Source organism: Schistocerca cancellata, chromosome 4, assembly GCF_023864275.1.
Source record: "Schistocerca cancellata isolate TAMUIC-IGC-003103 chromosome 4, iqSchCanc2.1, whole genome shotgun sequence".
Lineage (NCBI taxonomy): Eukaryota > Metazoa > Arthropoda > Insecta > Orthoptera > Acrididae > Schistocerca > Schistocerca cancellata.
Genome location: NC_064629.1, coordinates 428141656 through 428165501, shown reverse-complemented (window position 1 = coordinate 428165501; position 23846 = coordinate 428141656). Strand labels below are relative to the sequence as shown.

Genomic DNA, 23846 nt, shown 5'->3' with positions numbered 1-23846 from the left:
TATGCCATTCGTGCACCCAGGTTCGTCGTTGAGTAAACCATCGCAGGCGCTCCTGTCTGTGGTGCAGCGTCAAGGGTAACCGCAGCCATGGTCTCCGAGGTGATAGTCCATGGTGCTGCAAACGTCGTCGAACTGTTCGTGCAGATGCTTGTTGTCTTGCAAACATCGCCATCTGTTGACTCGGGGATCGAGACTTGGCTGCGCGATCCGTTACAGCCATGTGGATAAGATGCCTGTCATCTCGACTGCTAGTGATACGAGACCGTTGGGATCCAGCACGGCGTTCCGTATTACCCTCCTGAACCCACCGATTCCATATTCTGCTAACAGTCATTGGATCTCGACCAACGCGAGCAGCAATGTCTCGATACGACAAACCGCAATCATGATAGGCTACAATCCGACCTTTATTAAAGTCGGAAACGTGATGGTACGCATTTCTCCTCCTTACACGAGGCATCACAACAACGTTTTATCAGGCAACGCCGGTCAACTGTTGTTTGTGTATGAGAAATCGGTTGGAAACTTTCCTCATGTCGGCACGTTGTAGGTGTCGCCACCGGCGCCAATCTTGTGTGAATGCTCTGGAAAGCTAATCATTTGCATATCACAGCATCTTCTTCCTGTCGGTTAATTTTCGCGTCTGTAGCACGTCATCTTCGTGGTATAGCAATTTTAATGGCCAGTAGTGTAAAATGCCTATTTGTTTTAAGTATGTGTGCTCTATGGTGCTCTATGAAGAATAAATAAAAAACTTTATTAAATAAGTTATTAATTAATGCCTCCCGTCCTTAGATTTGATAACAAGGTTCGCACACGTATGTCCCTATATTGATCAGGCTGTAGCAACCACACATTGTAACCAGCTATGTTCAGCTGTAACAATACTATTTGCAGCCGCTACCGCTCCGCACATTCTTACGCAACTTAACGTGTCCACAATTCCCCGTGTCCGCATGTTTCCGGACCCCGCGGCAAACATCAGCTGTCTCGCTGTTAGTTTTGTAAATGGGCAATGTTGGCGGTTGAGGATGTAGCGCTGGCTCCTGCTGACGTGCGTATAAAGCTGCTGCGACTTCTTCCATCGCGGGGAAAAGTAAGTCATGCGGCTGCTAAGCGTTTGCTGACGACTCAGTGCGAAAGTAACTGAGCCGTGGGAGCGGTGAGTCAGCGGCGACCTTGGCGTTTGTTTGGAGTTCGCATTTACATTCTCGGGACCAGGACGAGAGCTCTCGTGCGGATGTTTGCTCGCGCCTGCGACCCTCCGCCGCTGCCAATTAAACACCGCGCTGCAGGCTTCTGTAATCACGTTCCTGCAGGCGAAAACAACTCAGGAGGCAACTTTTTTTCTTTTTTCCTTTCTGAATATGCCGTATTGCTAGATAACTTATTTTTACGATAAAGCATTCATGTGCGTGTTTCCGTCTGGAATGAGTTTTGACGCTAACGAAAGTGACAAGGAGCGCGTTGTTGTGTAACGCGCCACATCACTTTAATTATAGTAATTTACAAGTCTGGCGATAAAACTGCAAAATCATGAAGGCTGCATGCTACAATCGCCAAACTGAAATGAAGCGTATTACATTATTCGATAGGTGAATGACTGGTGCAGGGTGGTTATAACTACACTTTCGCTACCTGAGCCAGTGTAGACGGAAAAGTATTTACTGTACAGGTATCCAATTTTGCAGGAATGATGGTCTGACGATGCGCTGCAGGATTTGCGTTGGTAGTAATGTTAGTGTCATGAATTTCCGTTAAGTTACGGTGCTGTTACGGCGATGTAGGGTTGAAACATAAGCATAAAAAAAAGGTTCAAATGGCTCTGAGCACTATGGGACTCAACCTCTGAGGTCATTAGTCCCCTAGAACTTAGAACTAGTTAAACCTAACCAACCTAAGGATCCATGCCCGAGGCAGGATTCGAACCTGCGACCGTAGCCGTCTCGCGGTTCCAGACTGCAGCGCCTAGAACCGCACGGCCACTTCGGCCGGCAAACATAAGCATCAGTGTGCATTACAGTTGCAGACAGTCAACATGGGTCTGGAAAGGTGAGCCGGGGCTTCACTCGTGAAGCTCTTCCATCAAAACAACAGCAATAATGCTGCTACTCTTCGGGAGCGTCGACGCATTAAAGGAGTACGGAGAGGTTCTCATTCCGAACTTCAGTTGAAGAACATGATTCGGAACTTTGAATTAACTGGTGATTAGGAAATTGCTATTGGTATAGGCCGACGACCAGTTGCGCCACAAATGGATCCCGTGTCTGAGAATGCTGTGGCTCGACAGTTGAACATTCCGTGGTCCACCGTTGTTTCTGGCAGCAGTTGAGCAGTCTCTAGTCCGATCCAGGCTATGGTGTCTAAATGTGTATAAATTCCTAAGGGACCAAACTGCTGAGCTCATCGGTCCCTAGACTTACACTATCTTGTGCTAAGACCACACACACACACACACACACACACACACACACACACACACACACACACACACGCGCGCGCGCACGCCCGAGGGAGAACTCGAACCTTCGGTGGGAGGGGCCGCGTAATCAGTGACATGGCACCTCAAACCGCGTGGCCAGGCTATCGTGGATGCAGATGCTCGTCACATTGAACAACGTTTACAACCTGGAGCATACACATGGTACGCAGTTAACAAAGCTTACCCTCTCATCTGGAAACTGAAATGTGTGTCTTTCAATGGTGTATTCGTTATTTCGCTTAAGCATGTCCTTACAAATGTTTCCCCAAAGTTTCTTTGTCCTATCATCGCTTGTTTGTAATGGAGGTCCTCCCAAGTAGCGAAAGTTTAATGGAAATGCCCTGTGGCAAGGACCTCACGTCAGGTAGACCGTTCGCCTGGTGCAAGTCTTTCGAGTTGACGCCACTTCGGTGATTTGCGTGTCGGTGGGGACCAAATGATGATGATGATAAGGACAACACAACACCCAGTCCCTGGGCGGAGAGAATCTCCCACCCAGCCGGGAATCGAACCCAGGCCGTTAGGTATGACATTTCGTCGCGCTGACCACTCAGCTACCAGGGGCGGACGAAAGTTTAATTATAACGACCCAATATTTCAGCGCCTGCGGCCTTGTCGCATTGATAACACCGGTTTCTGTCAGATTACCGAAGTCAAGCGCTGTCTGGCTCGACAAAAATTTGAGTGGTTGACCATCTGGTTTAACGTGCCGATACTCGCGAAGGGCAGCAGCACTACTTTTGATTTGATAAAACAGCTTTACGAGCAAAGCTCTGCTTATCTTGTCAAGAACCATGTTGACTGTCTGTAACTGCAATGCACACTGATGTTTGTGTGTCAACCCTACGTTGCCCTACCAGTACCGGTGCCTACGGTAGGTAATGACATTAACAGTACTAAAAACGCAAATCCTGCATCGCAGCGTCTGAACATCATTCCTTTAAAGTTGGGTACCCATACGGTAAGTAGTTATCCGTCTACATTGGCAAAACTAGCGAAAGTTTAATTACAACCATTCTGTACAAACCATTCACAAATTGAGTGAGGTAATACGCTTCATTTCAGGTGGTGATTGTTGCACGCAGCCTTCATGTTTTTTCCCTCTGAAAGAGGGGTGCACTCAGGCTTTGTGAGGCCAGTTGTGGAGATACTTGATAGATAAATAGCGGCTCCTTTCAGGAAAGCTGACAACAGCCGGGAAAGCAGTATGCTGACCGTACGCCCCTCCATATCCGCATCCGGTGGCGCCTATCGGATGACACGGCGGTTAATCGGTACCATCGGGCTTTCGGAGGACTGTTCGGACGGAGGTAGTATTTCAGTGCAACGAGACAACGTAGGCAGGAGTAACGTTCCTTTGTATCAGGACATCTTACACAGCGGGTTTCTCATTCAGCAATCGCATTTAAATGTTACATGTTTGTGAGAATATGATGTTTTGCTTGGTGTAGGAAAGAGAAACGTCTATAAGTAAGTGCCGGAATTTGACAGGTGCAGGATCGTGGCCCACCGAGATTTGGGTATATTGTACCGCGATATTGCTGCTCCCATCGATCGGGATCCCGTGTACGTCACACGAAAAATGAGTCGATGGTTTCAGGAGAGCCATACTCGACGCTGTGTACGATCTCAACAGGCTTAGCGAACAGCGTCCCAGAGGACACACATATTGTTCACTCGGCCGTGCAGGGTCATACAGCCATGTCGCGTACCTTGAGTCAAGAGGCGAGCGTTTTTGCAGGATGACGAATATCCACAGGGACATTGAGACAACAGTCTTGTTATCCACATACCGTCAGCACGGCGACAAATGTGCTGCTTCCTTTGACACCTCAGGAGTCGGCCACCGACTATCGAATGCCCAGCGACAACACGAGACACAAGAGTGGCATGAAGTCACATTTCCAGACGAGTCCTGCGTAGAGCATCACGATGGATGGCAGGTTCTAGGTGAAGAAATGTAAAATCCCTAAACTGGTCTTATGGCTTCCATTCAGTCCCTTGCCGCGCGACCCGTGGCAAGGCGCCCAAGATCGCGCAGCTACTCCGCCCGGCGGAAAAACAGATTAGAGGCCATAGGAGGTGGAGTGTTTATTGCGATTAACTGAAATATTGTCTCTCTTGACTTCGAAGTTGAGCGTAGCAATGAAGTTATCAAGGCGTGTGTAACAGGTGTAGGTGAACTCAAGCTAATTGTTGGATGTTTTAACGGGAACCAGATTCTGCTGTGATAATTCAAAGAAAGTCGACGGTCCGTAGCGCGTGAAGAAGTCGGAGGCAACTTTATCTACCGCGTATAAACTGGGGTGTTTATAGATTCATTTCGAGGGGGGTGGGGGGGGTGAATGTTTGCAGAAAAATTCGTGCGAAGTAGTTTTGAACACGGTTTCTGATAATTGTCTTGAGCAGCTAGCTCGGCAGCCCACACGCTATGGAAATATTTTAGACCTTGTTGTCACAAATAGGTCGGACCCCTTGACAACGCCAGTATAGAAACGGGGATTAACGATCTGATGTCATTATAGCAACAATCGCGACGAAAGCCAATAACCCTGTCAAGGCTAGGGGAGTGTTCCTGCTAGAAAGAGCAGATAAGCCATTGTTAGCATCTCACTTAGACAGTGAAATGGCATCACTTAAGGCCGTGGTCTGGAGACTTAATATGCCTAGTAAATGGGTTAATGATGGAGAAGACGCTCCATGGTTTAATAACGAAATTCGGAAAATGCTGAGGAAAGAGGAACTGTTGCTCTCTCGGTTCAAAAGAGAACGAAAAATTACACGAAGCAAAGGTTAGTAAAGATGCATGCATCTGTGAAAAGGTCTATACTCGAAACACATAACAGCTACTACCACTAAATGTCTAAGGCTTCGTTCCATTCCCTTGTTGACCAGTCTGGCGTGGCAGTTGAAGATCGCAAAACGAAAGCCGAAGATGTAAATTTTGTATTTCAGAGATCGTTCATACATGACAATCGTACAAACATGCTCTCATCGGAGAGACCCCCGTATGGACGACGTAGTAATAAGCATCCCTGGCTTAGAGAAACAACTAAAGAAAACAAATAAGTCGCCAGGTCCCGGTTGAATCACAATTCGGCTTTACAAGGAGTCCTCTGCGGCTCTTACCCCTCATCTAGCTTGCATCTCTCGCCCAGTGCAAAGTCCCAAGCGACTGGAAAAAAGCGCAGTGCCTCCTGTATGTAAGAAAGGTAACAGAACGGACCCGAACAATTACAGAACAGTACCCATAACTTCGACTTGCTGCAGAATCCATATTCTCAGTTCGACTGTTAAAAGTTTTCTGCAGTCCGAGAATCTTGGTTTCGGAAAACAGAACCGAGCGAGGTGGCGCAGTGGTTAGCACACTGGACTCGCATTCGGGAGGACGACGGTTCAATCCCGCGTCCGGCCATCCTGATTTAGGTTTTCCGTGATTTCCCTAAATCGCTTCAGGCAAATGCCGGGATGGTTCCTTAGAAAGGGCACGGCCGATTTCCTACCCCATTCTTCCGTAATCCGATCTTGTGCTCCGTCTCTAATGACCTCGTTGTCGACGGGACGTTAAACAGTAATCTCCTCCTCCTCCTTTCAGAAAACATCGCTCGTGCGAAACTGGCTGTGCTCTTTTCTCACGTAATATACTGCGAACTATGCAGATTCATTTTATGTATTTCCGGAAAGCATTTGACACGATGCCCCATTGCAGACTGTTAACGAAGGTACGAGCATGTGGAGTAGCACTCCGTCAGGCCACAAGTGGCCCATCGGGACCATCCGATCGCCGTGTCATCCTCAAAATGGCTCTGAGCACTATGCGACTTAACTGCTGAGGTCATCAGTCGCCTAGAACTTAGAACTAATTAAACCTAACTAACCTAAGGACATCACACACATCCATGCCCGAGGCAGGATTCGAACCTGCGACCGTAGCGGTCTCGCAGTTCCAGACTGTAACGCCTAGAACCGCTCGGCCACTCCGGCCGGCGCAGCCATGGTCTCCAAGCTTATAGTCCATGGTGCTGCAAACGTCGTCGAACTGTTCGTGCAGATGGTTGTTGTCTTCCAAACGTCCCCATCTGTTCACTCAGGAATCGAGACGTGGCTGCACGATCCGTTACAGCCATGCGGATAAGATGCCTGTCATCTCGACTGCTAGTGATACGAGGCCGTTGGGATCCAGCACGGCGTTCCGTATTACCCTCCTGAACCCACCTATTCCATATTCTGCTAACAGTCATTGGATCTCCACCAACGCGAGCAGCAATGTCGCGATACGATAAACCGCAGTCGCGATAGGCTACAATCCGACCTTTATCAAAGTCGGAAACGTGATGGTACGCATTTCTCCTCGTTACACGAGGCATCACAACAACGTTTCATCAGGCAAAGCCAGTCAACTGCTGTTTGTGTATGAGAAATCGGTTGGAACCTTTCCTCATGTCAGCACGTTGTAGGTGTCGCCACCGGCGCCAACCTTCTGTGAATGCTCTGAAAAGTTAATCATTTGCATATCTGAGCATCTTCTTCCTGTCGGTTATGATAACACAGTGGACCAATCATACTTCCACTCCTGACGACACGCTTGTCTCTGACGAACATTTGCCGTCCATAGCAACGTACTTGGTTCTATAACTTAGGAAGTCTTTAACCCACTCACATATTTGTGAACCTATTCCATATGCTAGGCAACGGCCTTGCCGCAGTGGATACACCGGTTCCCGTCAGATCACCGAAGTTAAGCGCTGTCGGGCGTGGCTGGCACTTGGATGGGTGACCATTCGGGCCGTCATGCGCCGTTGCCAATTTTCGAGGTGCACTCAGCCTTGTGATGCCAACTGAAGAGCTACTCGACCGAATAGTATCGGCTCTGGTCAAAGAAAACCATCATAACGACCGGGAGAGCGGTATGCTGACCACACGGCCCTCCTATCCGCATCCTCGGCTGAGGATGACACGCGCCGGCCGGAGTGGCCGTGCGGTTCTAGGCGCTTCAGTCTGGAACCGAGCGACCCCTACGGTCGCAGCTTCGAATCCTGCCTCGGGCATGGCTGTGTGTGATGTCCTTAGGTTAGTTAGGTTTAATTAGTTCTAAGTTCTAGGCGACTGATGACCTAAGAAGTTAAGTCACATAATGCTCAGAGCCATTTTTTTGTTACGACACGTTGCTCTACCCTTCATTGGATCCCTGCGAAACCCTACATTTTAGCAAGATAATGCAGGACCGCATGTTGCAGCACATTATCCAGATCTCTCACCAATTGAAAACGTCTGGTCAATGGTGGCCGAGCAACTGGCTCGTCACAATACGCAGTCACTACTCTTGATGAACTGTGGTATCTTGTTGAAGCTGCATGGGCAGCTGTACCTGTACACACCATCCAAGCTCTGTTTGACTCAATGCCTAGGCGTATCAAGGCCGTTATTACGGCCAGAGGTGGTTGTTCTGGGTACTGATTCCTCAGGATCTATGCACCAAAATTGCGTGAAAATGTAATCACATGTCAGTTCTAGTATAATAAATTTGTCCAATGAATACCCATTTATCATCTGCATTTCTTCTTGGTGTAGCAATTTTAAGGGCCAGTAGTGTAAATGATTTCGCGGACAGGGTGGGCAGCGGCATGCGTTTGTTTGCTGATAATGCTGTGGTGTATGATAAGATGTCGACATTGAGTGACTGTAGGAGGAAACAAGATGACTTAGACAAAATTTCCAGTTGGTATAATGAATGGTAGCTGGCTCTAAATGTCGTGCCTCACAGTCATACGAGATACCGCGCGGGCATGTGGGTGCCGCGTTTCGGAAATGGTACCATCCGTACATTTTTGTAAGCGTTATTAGTTGCATAACGTCAGCACAATATAGGGACATTAAACGTCAAAGAAAAATTATATTTATTTTAACTTCGGTACCATTTTAGGGGATAAAGGTAAACTAATACGTAACTATGCTTTATAATAGCGATACTTCTGCTTTTAGTAATGTATAATATTGAATAATTAGAATATAAATCATATATATATATATATATATATATATATATATATATATATTTCTCATATTAACTGAAGTTAATGACCTACAAATCTTTATACGTATGAATATGAAACCACTAATCGTCAATCGCTCAGCAGTTCCATTTCTCCATCTTCTCTTCGACGACAGCAGTCGCAAACTACGAGGTGCATTCAAGTTCTAAGGCCTCCGATTTTTTTTCTCCGGACTGGAAAGAGATAGAAACAAGCGCATTTTTTAAAATGAGGCTGCGTTCATTGTCAATACGTCCCAGAGATGGCAGCACCGTACGGCAGATGGAATTTTACCGCCAGCGGCGAGAATGATAATTGTTTTAAATACTTAAAATGGCGAAGTTTTTCTTACTTGAACAGCGTGCAATCATTCGTTTCCTGAATTTGCGTGGTGTGAAACCAATTGAAATTCATCGACAGTAGAAGGAGACATGTGGTGATGGAGTTATGGATGTGTCGAAAGTGCGTTCGTGGGTGCGACAGTTTAATGAAGGCAGAACATCGTGTCACAACAAACCGAAACAACCTTGGGCTCGCACAAGCCGGTCTGACGACATGATCGAGAAAGTGGAGAGAATTGTTTTGGGGGATCGCCGAATGACTGTTGAACAGATAGCCTCCAGAGTTGGCATTTCTGTGCACACAATCCTGCATGACGACCTGAAAATGCGAAAAGTGTCATCCAGGTGGGTGCCACGAATGCTGACGGACGACCACATGGCTGCCCGTGTGACATGTTGCCAAGCAATGTTGACGCGCAACGACAGCATGAATGGGACTTTCTTTTCGTCGTTTGTGACAATGGATGAGACGTGGATGCCATTTTTCAATCCAGAAACAAAGCGCCAGTCAGCTCAATGGAAGCACACAGATTCACCGCCACCAAAAAAATTTCGGGTAACCGCCAGCGCTGAAAAAATGATTGTGTCCATGTTCTGTTCCATGTTGCGTTCCAAAGGGCACTACGGTAACGGGTGCATCCTACGAAAATGTTTTGAAGAACAAATTCCTTTCTGCGCTGCAACAAAACATCCGGGAAGGGCTGCGCGTATGCTGTTTCACCAAGACAACGCACCCGCACATCGATCTAACGTTACGCAACAGTTTCTTCGTGATAACAACTTTGAAGTGATTCCTCATGCTCCCTACTCACCTTACCTGGCTCCTAGTGACTTTTGGCTTTTTCCAACAATGAAAGACATTCTCCGTGGCCGCACATTGACCAGCCGTGCTGCTATTGCCTCAGCGATTTTCAAGTGGTCAAAACAGACTCCTAAAGAAGCCTTCGCCGCTGCCATGGAATCATGGCGTCAGCGTTGTGAAAAATGTGTACGTCTGCAGGGCGATTACGTCGAGAAGTAACGCCAGTTTCATCGATTTCGGGTGAGTAGTTAATTAGAAAAAAAATCCGAGGCCTTAGAACTTGAATGCACCTCGTACTTGGCGTGTTGAGTCATTCTTACACAGAAAATGTTTGCATGTCGAATAACGCACAGTTCTCTCCTTGTTCATGTGTTTTGGTTACATCCCTGGCCCGGACCTATTCTTTTTTCATTCAAAACCGTCTCGTTGATTCGGTATTAGTTGGTTCTCGGTAGGCTTAGAGAAATATATGCATACACTTTGGCAAATTTTTAAGTTTTGCGCGGTCTTTGTAGTGTCCTTCAAGAAGCCCGAAAGCCCTGTTTTCCAGAAAGTCCTGTCTACAACGTGTTTGGTATATATTATTCAGCATCTACAATATGTGTGCATTCATTCCTGCCATTTCCAAAAATCTGGAGAATATTGCCAGCGGCCACCTTTTCGTTTTCCTTGAAGCCGAATAAAGAGAACACTTTCGGTAAACTGTATCCACGCCCCCTTTGGTATCTTATATCCCGTTATTGGGCTAGGTTTTCCCGTTTTTGTGTCCATTTACTCGCAGTCATGCATTGTAGATAACAGGAGGACATATGTTTGTTTCTTTGTCATATAGTATACCAGGGTGCAGTCGTCCTGGAATACAAATAGCGAAGAACCCCTTTGTCGGGATTTCAGATCCAGAAAGTCTGAGGGGATTTCTTTTTTATTATACCAAGAAATGTTTCACCGTTCTCCAGAATAAACTACGCCAATTGATAGCTAGTGTAGTAGTTGTCGGTGGTCACATTTCTGTGAGAACATAAGATGGGCTGAACTAGTTGCTTGACTGTGCCGAACAGGACCTTCCCCTTTTATGCTGCATATATCTCAAAGCTGTGTTACATGGTCGCACATGGCATACAATTTCAGGCAATACTTTGCCGGCTTGGCAGGCATGGATTGGATGAAACCACACCGACTTCAAAAAGGAAGCAGCCTTTCATCAATTGTCTCAAGTTGTTTTTACACTTACATTCAAAACCTCTGTTCACCTTCGTAGTGTTCCTAAAACCTTCTTGACAACTTGGGGTACAGCACCGCCTTGGCTCCGTCCCCGGATCTGCCTGCTCCGTGACCTTTGTCAATTTCCCAAGGATGGTACCCCTACACTTGTTTATCGTCGGGCATTTGCTGCTCTATGTGCACAAATGACGGACGCCACATTTATTTACACCGACGGCTCGAAAACATCGTTAGGTGTATGGAGTGCCTATATTGTTGGCGACACCCCAAATCGCTTTCGGCTTCCCGACCAGTGTTCGGTTTATACTGCGGAGCTTTACGCTGTTCTCCAGGCTGTCCACTACATCCGCCGCCATCAGCGGATACAGTACGTTATCTGCTCAGATTCTCTCAGCTCTCTCCTCAGTCTCCAAGCTCTTTACCCTGTGCACCCTCTGGTCCACCGGATTCAGGACTGTCTGCGCTTGCTCCACCTGGGGGGCGTCTCGGTGGCGTTCCTCTGGCTCCCGGGACACGCTGGTATCTGTGGGAATGAGGCGGCCGATATAGCGGCCAAGGCTGCTGTCTCTCTTCCTCGGCCAGCTATTCAGTCGCTTCCCTTCACCGATCTACGGAGCGGTTTATGTCGCAAAGTTGCTCATTTATGGCATGCGCATTGGTCAACACTTTCCCGTAATAAATTGCGGGAAGTGAAAGCCCTTCCTTGCGCTTGGACCTCTTCCTCCCGAACGCGTCGTCGGGAGGAGGTAATTTTAGCTAGACTCCGGATAGGGCACTGTCTTTTTAGCCATCGACATCTTTTAAGCGGCGATCCTCCCCCACTTTGTCCCCACTGCTTTCAGCTGTGGACGGTAAGACACCTTTTAATTGAATGCCCCTATTTTAATCCGTTACGCTCCCGTCTACAGCTATCGCCTGATCTATCGTCGATTTTAGCAGATGACACGCGCTCAGCCGACCGCGTTCTCCAGTTTATTAGTGACAGTGAAATGACGTCAGTCATTTGAAGCTTTTTTTGGGGACAACCACCCCCTTTCTGTAGTGGATTTTTAAGCATTTCTTCTATTTTTAGTTTCTCCAATTTTATGACTTTCTTCCCATTGCTGCTGGTTTTCAATTTCGGTTTTTTACTGTCGTAAGTCACGGGCTGGGCGCTAATGACCATAGAAGTTTTGCGCCCTAAAACCAAAAAAAAATATCACACTTTTCTCGTATTCTCCTGCTCGTCCTCTCATCAAAACTGATGCTTCTCGGTAGGAACATAAATCTGTTACAGGAAAATGCAGCTCCGCAAGCCATCATCCCCGTATCACTACGTTTCCGGAAGAGACGTGTCCGGACATTGGCGTGGCTACTCATGTTGAGAGCGATCAAGAACAGGACAAAACAAAGAGCCTTTATTTCCGAAGAAGTAGTAAACCTAGGCTATCTTGCCCTCGTGTTCGCCTGCTTAGCTGGGTGGTAACGTGCTCGCCTCCCGCGCAAGCGGGCCCGGGTTCGATTCCCGGCCGGGTTGGATATTTTCTCCGCTCGGGGCTGGGTGTGTTGTCCTCATCATCATTTCATCCTCATCCCCGGCGCGCAAGTCGCCCAATGTGGCACGGACCTCGCGGCCAACGATGCCATGCCCTCATTTCCATTTTATCTTTCCCTCCTACACTGAGTTGTACATCTCTGTTCTAAAATATGTAGGTTTCTGTAACCAACAATTTTGTCAATCATATTTGTAGGAAAGAATCTCATAAACGCGTCCAATTCCGACGAAGTATTTCTGCCCGCGCGGGTCGGTCCTGGCAATACTTTTATACTGTTTTCTGGTTTTGTTTTATCCCACAGAGATAAGGAATTGTTTATCCAAAGTGTTCCCCAAATTTCCGAAATACAAACGCTAATCATTGCCTCGAATCTCATCTAAGAAATTGTTCTGAATCGCTAGTGTGGCAATCCACTCTGTCGTCCTCCCCTTCACTTTCATAGATGCTCTGTCCCTTTTTCTTCGTCCTCGGACAGCCCATGAAGTATTTGAGGTATAACTTCATCATGTACGCTGTCCCTATACCTAGAAAAGCAAAAGGCAGCAAAGACGTAATTACGTGCATTGCACGTGTCGCAATATGTAGCGACGGTCAACACAAACAACGGTAAAAGCAAAGGGAGATACGACATAGTAAATACGTACGTGGTTCACTGCGCGCGGTATGGTGCGCCGCCTGTGCGATGTTTCCAATTCAACGGATAGTTTCTCGCTCTCTATACAAGGAAACAGGAGATAAAATGGCTCTGAGCACTATGAGACTTAACATCTGAGGTCATCAGTCCCCTAGAACTTAGAACTACTTAAACCTAACTAACCTAAGGACATCACACACATCCATGCCCGAGGCAGGTCTCGAACCTGCGACCGTAGCGGTCGCGCGGTTCCCGACTGAAGCGCCTAGAACCGCTCGGCCACATCGGCCGGCGAAACAGAAGATACACACGTGTAACACTCGGGGGAAGAGCGAACCGGGTATTTCCTATTAACACTTTGCCGTCCGCACGTCTTGTACAAATGTATTCTCTTGGCGCCGGCAGCGCTAGTTCGGATTACTTAGCTTGTCGCCGGCCGTTCTTGACATTATCGGGAGATTATAAATTGTTAAGTTTTACTAATCTCGTCGTTAGTTCTCGTAAGTTCACAGCCCTGTTCCCCTACTTTCATAAAATTTCGAAGATGTACAGACGTAAATAAATACAATATTTGTTTGTTTCATGTATTTTTTATTTGCATTGTCTTTAGTACTTAGAACTTCTCTTTCGTATGATTTGCAGCAAAACAGTCTCCAAGATGTAACGCAACTCCACAAGATTTGCACATTAAATTTGATGTTCTCCTTTATTTGTTGTTGGAACATAAATTTCAGTTCTTTCGTTTTCATTTATTCATTTCGGAAATAAGTATTAGCTGGTGTTGATTTATGTGACCGGAAAGTCTATCAACCGGATCATGATGAGACGTACGCGATGTAGTGGCAGCCCCCAAGTTTTGCTCAGAAGCAGGTACATGGTCTTTTATACACCTATCAGAGACTTTCAATAAAAAATCGTGAAATCGGAGACTCTTGTTGTCTGTATTGAAATATTGCCATGTGCGGAACACATTAAATAATGCGCAATTAAAGAGGTACATGCAAACCTTTTTTGACTACACTCCTGGAAATGGAAAAAAGAACACATTGACACCGGTGTGTCAGACCCACCATACTTGCTCCGGACACTGCGAGAGGGCTGTACAAGCAATGATCACACGCACGGCACAGCGGACACACCAGGAACCGCGGTGTTGGCCGTCGAATGGCGCTAGCTGCGCAGCATTTGTGCACCGCCGCCGTCAGTGTCAGCCAGTTTGCCGTGGCATACGGAGCTCCATCGCAGTCTTTAACACTGGTAGCATGCCGCGACAGCGTGGACGTGAACCGTATGTGCAGTTGACGGACTTTGAGCGAGGGCGTATAGTGGGCATGCGGGAGGCCGGGTGGACGTACCGCCGAATTGCTCAACACGTGGGGCGTGAGGTCTCCACAGTACATCGATGTTGTCGCCAGTGGTCGGCGGAAGGTGCACGTGCCCGTCGACCTGGGACCGGACCGCAGCGACGCACGGATGCACGCCAAGACCGTAGGATCCTACGCAGTGCCGTAGGGGACCGCACCGCCACTTCCCAGCAAATTAGGGACACTGTTGCTCCTGGGGTATCGGCGAGGACCATTCGCAACCGTCTCCATGAAGCTGGGCTACGGTCCCGCACACCGTTAGGCCGTCTTCCGCTCACGCCCCAACATCGTGCAGCCCGCCTCCAGTGGTGTCGCGACAGGCGTGAATGGAGGGACGAATGGAGACGTGTCGTCTTCAGCGATGAGAGTCGCTTCTGCCTTGGTGCCAATGATGGTCGTATGCGTGTTTGGCGCCGTGCAGGTGAGCGCCACAATCAGGACTGCATACGACCGAGGCACACAGGGCCAACACCCGGCATCATGGTGTGGGGAGCGATCTCCTACACTGGCCGTACACCACTGGTGATCGTCGAGGGGACACTGAATAGTGCACGGTACATCCAAACCGTCATCGAACCCATCGTTCTACCATTCCTAGACCGGCAAGGGAACTAGCTGTTCCAACAGGACAATGCACGTCCGCATGTATCCCGTGCCACCCAACGTGCTCTAGAAGGTGTAAGTCAACTACCCTGGCCAGCAAGATCTCCGGATCTGTCCCCCATTGAGCATGTTTGGGACTGGATGAAGCGTCGTCTCACGCGGTCTGCACGTCCAGCACGAACGCTGGTCCAACTGAGGCGCCAGGTGGAAATGGCATGGCAAGCCGTTCCACAGGACTACATCCAGCATCTCTACGATCGTCTCCATGGGAGAATAGCAGGCTGCATTGCTGCGAAAGGTGGATATACACTGTACTAGTGCCGACATTGTGCATGCTCTGTTGTCTGTGTCTATGTGCCTGTGGTTCTGTCAGTGTGATCATGTGATGTATCTGACCCCAGGAATGTGTCAATAAAGTTTCCCCTTCCTGGGACAATGAATTCACGGTGTTCTTATTTCAATTTCCAGGAGTGTATTTTATACTTTTTCTGTATATGGGGTAATAACTCAAATATTGGTCTGCCTGATTCACTCCTTTCATGTATTTGTTGTTGTCTAATACACTTTCGGGTTTTCTTTTGTGTAATTGGTTTTTCTACATTTTCTTTGAGTGTCAGTCAAAGTGGCATTATGTACTGTAGAGATCATTCTTATCGTTTTAGTTTTCGAAGCTATCTGTACCTGTGCGAGTACTTCACCTTTCCGTTGATGATAAGCTTCAAACACATTGTCTTTTGCGCGCTTTAATTTTTTCGGAAATCTTGTATTTTTCCGTATCGTTCCACAAACTCGAATTTTCTTTTCAAGCAACTTCTCTGCAAGTTCTACACTGTTATAATAAATATCCATGTGGAGGTGATGCTACTTTCCATAAGAAGGTGTCAATAGTTCCATCACTGCTTTTGCTAAAGGCTGTCCAGCGCCGCTGTTGTTGTTGTGGTCTTCAGTCCTAAGACTGGTTTGATGCAGCTCTCCATGCTACTCTATCCTGTGCAAGCTTCTTCATCTCCCAGTACCTACTGCAACCTACATCCTTCTGAATCTGCTTAGTGTATTTATCTCTTGGTCTCCCTCTACGATTTTTACCCTCCACGCTGCCCTCCAATACTAAATGGGTGATCCCTTGATGCCTCAGAACATGTCCTACCAATCGATCCCTTCTTCTAGTCAAGTTGTGCCACAAACTTCTCTTCTCCCCAATCCTATTCAATAAACCCTCATTGGTTATGTGATCTACCCATCTAATATTCAGCATTCTTCAGTAGCACCACATTTCGAAAGCTTCTATTCTCTTCTTGTCTAAACTATTTATCGTCCATGTTTCACTTCCATACATCGCTACACTCCATACAAATACTTTCAGAAACGACTTCCTGACACACAAACCTATACTCGCTATATATCTTGAATGAGGAAATGTATCCCGTACTCGAATCACACAGCATGCGAATGAGTATGCCATATTTCGACGAATTGTAAACTTCAAAATTTAACCGTCTAGGGCACGGTATCATTCATTGCTTCATCAGTTGAGATGTTTTGACTTGGATTAAAGGTTTCTTCAAACTTTTTGGAAAAATAATCAATTACGAATTGCACTTTGAAAAGCCAATCGGCATTATCCGGTATATTGTTGTCGGAAAAACGTAGAAATGATAATATTTGTCTGAATCGGTGCGGGACATGGTTTTGCGAAGTATCGGTGTGTCTATCAACGGATTCGTTGACCAATAATCATCGATCCTTGCTTTTTTTGCAATTCCCATAAAGATAGCAAGCCCAAACCATTTTCTAAGTTCGGGTCCCGTATCGTCGACGAATTTGGCATTATTTTTATCCAGTTTCCTTCTATTGGCAATACTGACTGTAGTACTTGTTGGTTTCGTTGCTAATATATTCAAATAGATCGTTGCCAATATACAATTCTACGGTATCTTCGACGCTCTGTGTATCTTTGGGAAATATGTTTGGACCGTGAGATCCTTCAAATTTATTATTGGCCCTCGGTAAATCAAAGTCTGACCACTGCGCACTGCCGTCTTCTTCTGATTCATCCGAATCAGTTGGCAACCGTAGCGTTCGCCGAATTCTTCTTGGTCGTATTTCACTATCTTCCGACGATTCTGCTTCACTTTCATTTTTTTTTATATTCAGCGTCTTCTTCCCAAATGTTCAAATGTGTATGAACTCTTATGGGACTTAACTGCTAAGGTCGTCAGCCCCTAAGCTTACACATTACTGAACCTACATTATCCTAAGGACAAACACACACATCCATGCCCGAGGGATGACTCGAACCTCCGCCGGGACTAGCCGTCTTCTTCCCACTCGGCCATGTCGTCCGAAACGTCAGACAAGACGTCCGAGCTTTCATCGTAAATAATCGTACCGTCTCTTTCGTCTGACATGATGAAAGGGCACGTACTTGTTGACGTGTGTTACTTATTGTTACCTAAACAAAATACCAACAGAATGCAAAAGATACTAAAGTGCTGTCGCCGGCCACTGAGCGATTCTCTGCACACGACATCACTGTGGTGTCGCCGGTCGTTGGCCGCTATTTCGCGCACGACACCACTGTGGTGTCCCTGGACGGCATAGTGTTAACAGAAAATGAGGGGACTACGGACTAACACGTATTTCCTGCGAAAACTTGGGTTGCGGCGCTCTCTCCCAATGCGCCGTATTTAGAGGGTCAAAGCGGATGAGCAGGAAAAACAGACGCGTAATGGTCGGATTCAGCGTTAGTAGTGTCCCGCTTGACAGTCACGTCGTTTAAATATCTGGGCGTAACTTCGCAATGCGATATGAAATGGAATGAGCAGGTGAGGGCTGTAATAGGGAAGGCGAATGGCTAACTTCGGTTTATTGGTAGAATTTTAGGAAAGTGTTGCTCATGTGTAAAGGAGACAGCGTATAGGACCCTGGTGCGACCTATTCTTGAGTACTTCTCGAGTGTTTGGGATCGGTACCAAGTCGGATTAAAGGAGTATTTGAAGCTGACTGCCGAACGATTCTACTGCTGCCAACATACTTTGCACATAAGGACAACGCAGATATGATACAAGAAATTAAGGCTCATACGGAGACATACAGACAGTTGTTATTCCATTGCTCTATTTGCGAGTGGAATAGGAAAGAAATGACATGGCTAGTAGTGGTACAGGGTACCCTCCGCCATGCGTCATACGGTGGCTTTAGTAGTATGGATGTTAGATGTAGATGGTTCTTAATAGGGTGTGTGATTACCACGGACGACAGTGCATGCTCTGCAACGTGCTACCATGCCCCATTTTTTCCACGAGCGTGGTTCACAACTGGCAGATGGTCGTTCTTACATGTAGACGTATTGCAATGCTTCTCTCTCCCCAGCGCATCCCATACGTTCGCGCACGGTCATCCCTAAAACAGAAGTCAGAACTGATTGCATCTCTGCAAAGACTCACATGCAGAAAGAGTACAGTGTTACAATAGCGTTGACGGGAGAGTGAAGCGTGTTCAATGATTTGGATGACAGTACGCCAGTGGGACCTTACGCCTCCCCATGTCACACGCCATAACCATCACTTACAACATTGTTGGGCGTACCCCTTATGTGGCGAGAGATGGAAACCCGTAATGAATCCAGGAACATCGTCGAACATGTTCGTTTTGTTGGTCCAACTGTGGAAAGACACCTATGTTGCCTGGGCGAACAAACCTTCTAATCTTTGAACATGGTACACTTACATGTCAGTCGCGCGGAGTGGCCGCGCGGTTACTGGCGTCATGTCACGGATTGTGCGGCCCTCCCGCCGGAGGTTCCAGTCACCCTTCGGGCATGGCTGTGGGTGTTGTTCTTAGCATAAGTGACACTACTAGCCATTAAAATTGCTACACCACGAAAATGACATGCTACAGACGCGAAATTTAACGGGCAGGATGAAGATTCTGTGATATGCAAATGATTAGCTTTTCAGAGCATTCACACAAGATTGGCGCCGGTGGCGACATCTACAACGAGCTGACATGAGGAAAGTTTCCAACCGATTTCTCATACACAAACAGCAGCTGATCGGCGTTGCCGGTGAAACGTTGTTGTGATGCCACGTGTAAGGAGGAGGAATGCGTACCATCGCGTTTCCGACTTTGATAAAGGTCAGATTACAGCCTAACGCGATTGCGGTTTATCGTATCCCTACATTGCTGCTCGCGTTGGTCGAGCTCCAATGACTGTTAGCAGAATATGGAATCGGTGGGTTCAGGAGGGTAATACGGAACGCCGTGCTGGATCCCAACAGCCTCGTATCACTAGCAGTCGAGATGACAGGCATCTTATCCGCATGGCTGTAACGGATCGTGCAGCAGCGTGGACTATAATCTCGGAGACCATGGCTGCGGTTGTCCTCGACGCTGCCTCACAGACAGCAGCGCCTGCGATGGAGTACTCGACGACGAACCTGGGTGCACGAATGGCAAAACGTCATTTTTTCGGATGAATCCAGAATCTGTTTACAGCATCTACATCCACATCTACACCCCGCAAGCCACCCAACGGTGTGTGGCGGAGGGCACCCCACGTGCCACGTACCTCTCTTCGCAGGAAGAACGACTGTCTGAAAGCCTCCGTGCGCGCTCGAATCTCTCTAATTTTACATTCGTGATCTCCTCGGGAGGTACAAGTAGGGGGAAGCGATATATTCGATACCTCATCCAGAAACGCACCCTCTGGAAACCTGGCGAGCAAGCAATACCGCGATGCAGAGCACCTTTCTTGCAGAGTCTGCCACTTGAGTTTGCTAAACATCTCCGTAACTCTATCACGGTTACCAAATAACTCTGTGACGAAACGCGCCGCTCTTCTTTGGATCGTCTCTATCTCCTCCGTCAACCCGATCTGGTACGGATCCCACACTGATGAGCAATACTCCTCAACTATAGGTCGAACGAGTGTTTTGTAAGCCACCTCCTTTGTTGATGGACTACATTTTCTAAGGACTCTCCCAATGAATCTCAACCTGGTACCAGCCTTACCAACAATTAATTTTTAACTGCTACCAGTGTTTGTTCCGCTATCATATAATCATACAATAAAGGATCCTTCTTTCTATGTATTCGCAATACATTGCATTTGTCTATGTTAAGGGTCAGTTGTCACTCCCTGCACCAAGTGCCTATCCGCTGCAGATCTTCCTGCATTTCGCTACAATTTTCTAATGCTGCAACTTCTCTGTATACTACAGCATCATCCGCGAAAAGCCGCATGGAACTTCCGACACTATCTACTAGGTCATTTATACATATTGTGAAAAGCAACGGTCCCATAACACTCCCCTGTGGCACGCCAGAGGTTACTTTAACGTCTGTAGATGACTCTCCATTGAGAACAACATGCTGTGTTCTGTTTGCTAAAAACTCTTCAATCCAGCCACACAGCTGGTCTGATATTCCGTAGGCTCTTATTTTGTTTATCAGGCGACAGTGCGGAACTGTATCGAAAGCCTTCCGGATGTCAAGGAAAATCGAATCTACCTGGGAGCCTGTATCTAATATTTTCTGGGTCTCATGAACAAATAAAGCGAGTTGGGTCTCACACGATCGCTGTTTCCAGAATCCATGTTGATTCCTACAGAGTAGATTCTGGGTTTCCAAAAACGGCATGATACGCGAGCAAAAAACATGTTCTAAAATTCTACAACAGATCGACGTCAGAGATATAGGTCTATAGTTTTGCGCATCTGCTCGACGAACCTTCTTGAAGAATGGGACTACCTGTGCTCTTTTCCAATCATTTGGAACCTTCCGTTCCTCTAGAGACTTGCGTTACACGGCTGTTAGAAAGGGGGCAAGTTCTTTCGCGTACTCTGTGTAGAATCGAATTGGTATCCCGTCAGGTCCAGTAGGACTTTCCTCTGTTCCGTGATTCCAGTTGCTTTTCTGTTCCTTGGACACTTATTTCGATGTCAGCCATTTTTTCGTTTGTGCGAGGATTTAGAGAAGGAACTGCAGTGCGGTCTTCATCTGTGAAACAGCTTTGGAGAAAGGTGTTTAGTATTTCAGCTTTACGCGTGTCATCCTCTGTTTCAATGCCATCATCATCCCGGAGTGTCTGGATGTGCTGTTTCGAGCCACTTACTGATTTAACGTAAGACCAGAACTTCCTAGGATTTTCTGTCAAGTCGGTACATAGAATTTTACTTTCGAATTTACTGAACGCTTCACGCATAGCCCTCCTTACGCTAACTTTGACATCGTTTAGCTTCTATTTATCTGAGAGGTTTTGGCTGCGTATACACTTGGAGTGAAGCTCTCTTTGCTTTCGCAGGAGTTTCCTAACTTTGTTGTTGAACCACGGTGGGTTTTTCCCGTCCCTCACAGTTTTACTCAGCACGTACCTGTCTAAAACGCATTTTACGATTGCCTTGAACTTTTTCCATAAACACTCAACATTGTCAGTGTCGGAACAGAAATTTTCGTTTTGATCTGTTAGGTAGTCTGAAATCTGCCTTTTATTACTCTTGCTAAACAGATAAACCTTCCTCCCTTTTTTATATTCCTATTAACTTCCATATTCAGGGATGCTGCAACGATCTTATGATCACTGATTCCCTGTTCTGCACTTACAGAGTCGAAAAGTTCTGTGGTCTGTTTGTTATCAGTAGGTCCAAGATGTTATCTTCACGTGTCGGTTCTCTATTTAATTGCTCGAGGTAATTTTCGGATAGTGCACTCAGTATAATGTCACTCGATGCTCTGTCCCTAGCACCCGTCCTAAACATCTGAGTATCCCAGTCTATATCTGGTAAATTGAAATCTCCACCTAAGACTATAACATGCTGAGAAAATTTATGTGAAATGTATTCCAAATTATCTCTCAGTTGTTCTGCCGCTAATGCTGCTGAGTCGGGAGGTCGACAAAAGGAGCCAACTATTAACCTACCTCGGTTGTTGAGTGTAACCTCCACCCATAATAATTCATGGAACTATCCACTTCTATTTCACTATAGGATAAACTACTACTAACAGCGACAAACACGCCACTACCGGTTGCGTCATGATGGTCGCATCCGTGTTTGGCGACATCGCGATGAACGCACATTGGAAGCGTGTATTCGTCATCGCCTATTGGCGTACCACCCGGCGCGATGGTATGGGGTACCATTGGTTACACGACTCGGCCACCTCTTATCCGCAATGACGGCACTTTGAACAGTGGACGTTACGTTTCTGATGTGTTACGACCCGTGGCTCTACCCTTCATTCGATCCCTGCGAAACTCTACATTTCAGCAGGATAATGCACTACCGCATGTTGCAGATCCTGTACGGGCCTTTCTGGATACAGAAAATGTTCGACTGCTGCCCTGGCCAGCACATTCTCCAGATCTCTCACCAACTGAAAACGTCTGCTCAATGGTGGCCGAGCAACTGGCTCGTCACAATACGCAGTCACTACTTTTGATGAACTGTGGTATCGTGTTGAAGCTGCATGGGCAGCTGTACCTGTACATGCCATCCAAGCTCTGTTTGACTCAATGGCCAGGCGTATTAAGGCCGTTATTACGGCCAGAGGTGGTTGTTATGGGTACTGATTTCTCAGGATCTATGCACCAAAATTGCGTGAAAATGTAATCACATGTCAGTTCTAGTATAATATATTTGTCCAATGAATACCCATTTATCATCTGCATTTCTTCTTGGTGTATCAATTTTAAGGGCTAGTAGTGTAGTTTAAGTAGTGTGTAAGTCTAGAGACCGATGACCTCAGTAGTTTGGTACCTTAGGAATTGACACACATTTGAACATTTTCTTACCGGTCATCGTTGTATTGACACTGCACTCGTTCGCCATGTGCGTCCTTTCAAGGTTTGTATTCGGTACTGACTATCATTTTTAGGGATGACAATGCGCAACCGCTTCGAAATAGCGCAGATGTAGGAGTTCTTGGAACGAGAGAACCTTCAGCGAATGGATTGGCCTGCCCTTTCCCCCGACTTAAATCCCATAGAACACATGTAAGGTGCGTCGGGAAGACGTAATGGAGCACGCCCACATGCAGCAGCGACCATGAATTGACAGCCGCTTTGGTGGTTGAATGGAACGGCGTACCACAATAATTCGTGATCAACCAGGGACCGCATCTCTGTGCCTATGAGGTGACGGTTGCAACGTTTGTTCTCAGGCTTCCACATGTCGCTGGGTGTTTTTGTGTCGTCCTCATCAATTCATCATCATTCATGAAAGTGGCGAGATTGGACTGCACAAAGGTTGGGAATTTGTACGGGCGCTGATAACCGCGCAGTTGAGCGCCCCGCAAATCATACATCATCATCATCAGCAGCAGAAGCAGCAGCAGCCACATGTCACTGTTGCAGTAAAAAGCGCCTGCCCTAACTCGTAATTAACGACGAGTGGCTACCTACTACACAGGAATGTGCGCGTTTTTGCGTGAAAATTATCTGATGCGCTGAAGACAACTTATTCCGATGCAAAATACATTAAAGTAGTAGGAAAATGAAGTGTGTGTTCTGAAGGCAAAGTCACATCCTGATAGAAGGGGCGAATTTGTAGCCCTCTGCGGTGACACCACTTTCGAAGTCAGTTCTCTCAGAAGACCACTCTTACAGAAAGAAGTTGGTGAGCCGTATCTGCTGTGAAATTCCATTCGTAGGCATCAGACATAGCTCCACGTTGTGTGTGTGTCTAGAAAACTCTGGCGGCCTACTGAAAAGAAGTTTCATCTACTAAAATCCAAAGACAAGATGGGATATAGAGACATGCTCAGTGAAAGTAAAATAGTTGTCACGGCCGTGGCCAGCGTGGTCAACAATCTCAAGCGTTTTCTAGTACTAGG

At 46.9% G+C, this 23846-nt stretch overlaps 1 protein-coding gene and 1 pseudogene across 2 annotated transcripts in view; both read left to right on the top strand.

The window, feature by feature from the left end:
- The window catches only part of LOC126183685 (1-acyl-sn-glycerol-3-phosphate acyltransferase alpha-like), a 749564-nt gene that overhangs the window by 127779 nt on the left and 597939 nt on the right, over positions 1–23846 (top strand). The window lies entirely within an intron of this gene.
- LOC126185462 (5S ribosomal RNA) lies at positions 7170–7287 on the top strand (annotated as a pseudogene).